This window comes from Lygodium microphyllum, chromosome 3, assembly GCF_053477565.2.
Source record: "Lygodium microphyllum isolate KBCC chromosome 3, Lygodium_microphyllum_v1.1.10, whole genome shotgun sequence".
In the NCBI taxonomy this organism is placed as follows: domain Eukaryota; kingdom Viridiplantae; phylum Streptophyta; class Polypodiopsida; order Schizaeales; family Lygodiaceae; genus Lygodium; species Lygodium microphyllum.
The window spans coordinates 66,136,521-66,140,735 of NC_141137.1; positions in this window are offsets into that span (position 1 = coordinate 66,136,521).

Consider the following 4,215-nt stretch of genomic DNA (forward strand, 5'->3'; position numbering starts at 1 on the left):
TATGGGCAAAAGCAACCCAACTAGCACAAAAGTTAGACAACACAGAAGCAACAAAGCCATAACTGCTAAACCCAAGCATTATCAAGAATGCTAGTGATCAAGGAGTAACCCGCAAAGAACCAAGCATCAATGAGCAATGAAATCATAATAACCAACTGCCAAGACAATGGAGCAAGCATTGCTCAAAACATGTATCTACATCCAAGTAAATCCAAGATCCATAATCGGGGCATTAAGGGCCAAATAACATCCAAGCTGCATAAGCGATAAGCCAACCAAATGCAAATTGCTCCACAAAATTCTCAAATGCAAGTCGATTCAAGCCCAAACATCTGCCATACTGCAGTCGAACCCAAAAGCATCCACATCAGACATCAGTCCCATAATGGGTAGCACAGGGCATAAACCTTGTTAAGTGAAATGCTAGCTGCAAAGAAAATGATAGTGAACCAAGAATTGAGCTCTACTCTTTGCTCAAGAAGCATCCAGGAGCATAAACATCAAAGTGGCATCATCCAAATACATTAGCATATCATCCCGAGTAGTCGGGAGCACCCATAGACCATAGGCATAACCAAACTGGAGGTAAAATAACCTGTCAATCAAGGTAGCATAAATCCCAACCAACAACGAAGTGTCCGCATCCAAATCAAGGCTCAATAGCTCTCAAATAGCATATCCAGGCTTAAACCATGATGACCAAGCATCAATACATCTAATAGGATACCCGAATGTCAACAAAGAGCATTATGCATAAGCCGTCCCTGATAAAACCTTGCTGCCCAAACAATGTACAACAATAAATCCTTGAATAAATCGAGCTATGGAAGCTCAAACCAAGTCCCAAAGCATCTCAAAACATTGGGCAAATATCCCCAAAGCATTTGGGAATCAAATATCAAGCCTTGGAGCATCACGTAAGCTAAGGGCAAGACATTGTCTTGCTGTAAATCAACTCAGATCTTGCCTAAATCAGGTTTCGGATGCCCGAGAGATGAGAAAAAATGGGATTTTTGAGCTAGATTTTGAAACACGGGCAAAAAAATATGAGTTGCTACTATGGGGCCTGCTCGTTATGCTGAGGATAAGGGGGCAAATGGGGGTATACTAGGTACACAATGAAGCCAAGGAACACCTGCAAAGAGCCTATGAGGGCCGAGGAGAGGCGTGAGATGAAATCTTACCTCGGGGGAAAGAAGCCATGGCTAGCATTGAAGCTCCAAGCTCTAGGTCTTCAATCCGGGACTGAAGTAATGCCGAGCCAAGCTCCACGATCAAGCTCTGATACCAGTTGAAGGGGATGCAATGGTAGTGGAGAATGAGAAGAGGGAGAGCACACACAATGTAGGTGCTGTCCAACTGAACTGACAGCCTTATTGCACTATCATATTATATATGAATAAAGAATGGGCAGTCACAGTGTACACGAGCAAGCCCAAAGGCCTTTTACCCCAACACATTTCTTGATTGCAAAATTCACAATTCATGATCCTAGTAAGTGGTAAGTAGTGGAAGTAATTAAATAAACCCTTTCATAATGCAACTCTTCAATGTGTGTACATGTACATTTCTATTTAATGTTTAAGGCACATTTGTGTTGCATGCACATTTCTAGAATGTGCGCTTTCTAGCCCCAATCCTTGATTTTCCAACAATGCTTTGAGTGACATTTTAATGACTACCACAAATTATCCCAAAGGTCATCAAAATGACGACCAAAAATTATGCCAAAGATGATGATCTTGAAGTTGAAAGTTAGGCTTGCAATTGTGAGATTGTGGGTTCCAAGTCTTGACAAAGGGCATCCTGGGTTGGGCAAGTGTTCACATGGTGTGTTTGTTGAAAGTGCAAGTTATTACCTATTCGAACATTTAGTTGATCCTCTTCATGTTTAGGTTCACCAAGGAGGAGGAGGGTCCTACTATAATCAAACTCCAATGTTCATTTGGCTTGCGAGCTATCCTATTTGTGAATAGTAATACCAAAGAGGCTCTTGCCTAGGGAGGAGTTCCCTTGGGGGGGGGGGGGGGATCTCTAGGTGTATTTGTCTTATCTAAAAAAAAAAGACTACCACATAATACTTTACTTGGTTACATCAATTCCTCACTTCCATGACCTTTTCAATACACATTCCCACCTAAGAATAAGTTTAGGGTAGATCCTTTTGATTTTGATCACCTTATTTCTTAATATTATAATTAAAATGACCTACTGTTCGATATTAAAAACCTCATATTTAAGAAATGTAGGGGTTACTTTTCAAATCTAGCAATTTTCTTGAAATTAAACCTTGGTTTTTATGTGAACATTGGCTACGGCAAAAGAGTGTCAAAATCATCGATAACCCCCTAGTGCCTTATGAACAATGCTTACTTAGCTTGCCAAGATATGATGTCCTCTATGTTGATGCTGGATCCTGTGATTGAGATAAGAAGAAGAGGAACTATTAGAAGAAAGGCATGATCATTGTGAGGTGGGATATGGTTTCTAACTTTCTTGGCCTTACTTGCACTTGTAGCAAAATTTGCCACTTTATCTTGAGTCCATAAAATTTTGTGAAGAGCTACCAAATTTTTTGGAATTGTTTTTTATGAGTATCCAAGTAATAGACCATCTTTTACAAAGCTTGTTTGCCAATATTTATCTTTGAGAATATTTGGCAATGACAATAGAGAAACCTGCAACCCTCAATATCAACTAATAGCCTCATTGAAGACTTTACGCTAAGGAGGGTGGTACTTATTCATCCAAATATAGTCAAAGGGAGCTCTCACATCGGGGTTCTTGAGTGATACATTTCAACACCCTTCATGAGAAGATACGTTGGATGTGGAATGAACTATTTGTGACTAAAGATGATAATGTGTAGAGGAAGATTACTTGCTTTGAAGTGCTTCAAGTGATTATGTATGAAGATCGCTCAATGGTCACAAGGAGCATTTAAGCTATACACCACCCACTATGCTCCAAGTATATCCACAATTTTGCACATTTCACCAATAGGCAAAGTGCACAATTTTCATGCTACCACGTGTTTTTTAACCCATTGGAATCACCAATCGATAATAAATGTCAAGACAAACTTTAAGGCTTGACTTTATTGATCAAGCTCTCTAACTATTTGTTAGTCCTAGTTAGGATACATTGCTCCATTCAACTTGAAATCAAGAGGGAGCTTAACAAAGTGTGATATCACAAAATTGAAGTGTGCTTTGCATTCTAACCTATGCTTTGCATGAGAAAAGTGTTGCTCTCTCTCTCTCTCTCTCTCTCTCTCTCTCTCTCTCTCTCTCTCTCTCTCTCTCTCTCTCTCTGTGGATCCTCATGCATGCCACCATCACCCACGCCACCTATTCCACTCACCTCCCATTGCCCACAATGCTACCCACTCCTCCTGCTATCCACCTTGCTCATTCTACTTACCTACTCATCATGTACTTCTCTTAGCCATCTCTTGTGCTTCCCATGCCTCTTGCATCACCCACATGTGCCTCTCGAACTTGCCACTAGCATATATATGGGGGGTTGAGTGTGCACCATGTGACAACCCCCCAAACCGTTAGTTCCCTTGTACATTATAATTGTTAAGGTTCAAAATGACTAGAATAAATAATCTACAAATCAAGTAATCTTTGTGCCTTTACAAGCTCCCCTTTCTCATGGATTGAGGCCTACTCAATATTTTTTATGTTAGGAACATGCAACAAAATTTGCATAAGCTTCAAGAGTTGGAACCTTCAATAGTTGTCAACAACCATTTTTTATGATGTTTTGCTTTGAGGATCCTTGTGCACATGTTGTTGATGATGTCAAAAGAATGAGAGGCATTCACCATAATCTCACATCCAAAATATAGTGTATTAGTGAATACATAGATTTCAATTTCACATCCTCAAGCATCCAAAATAGGGCTATCAAACATTTGTAGCAACCTATTCAAAATATACTGTATTAGTGAATACATATGGATTTCAATTTCACATCCTCAAGCATCTAAAATAGGGCTATCAAACTATTGTAGCGACCTATCGAACTTTGAGGCTGCGTGGGTTGAACTAGCAATGTTTGCAAGGGGATAATACGAAGTTGTGTGCATGTGAATAGTTCACCGGAAAGGAAATGAGTGCAAACTTCACTAGTCACATGACATTGGTTGGCTCTTGGAGTCGGGTTGCCCCTAGGTCATCTCTGTGGTGCATTGGTTGCCGATCCGAA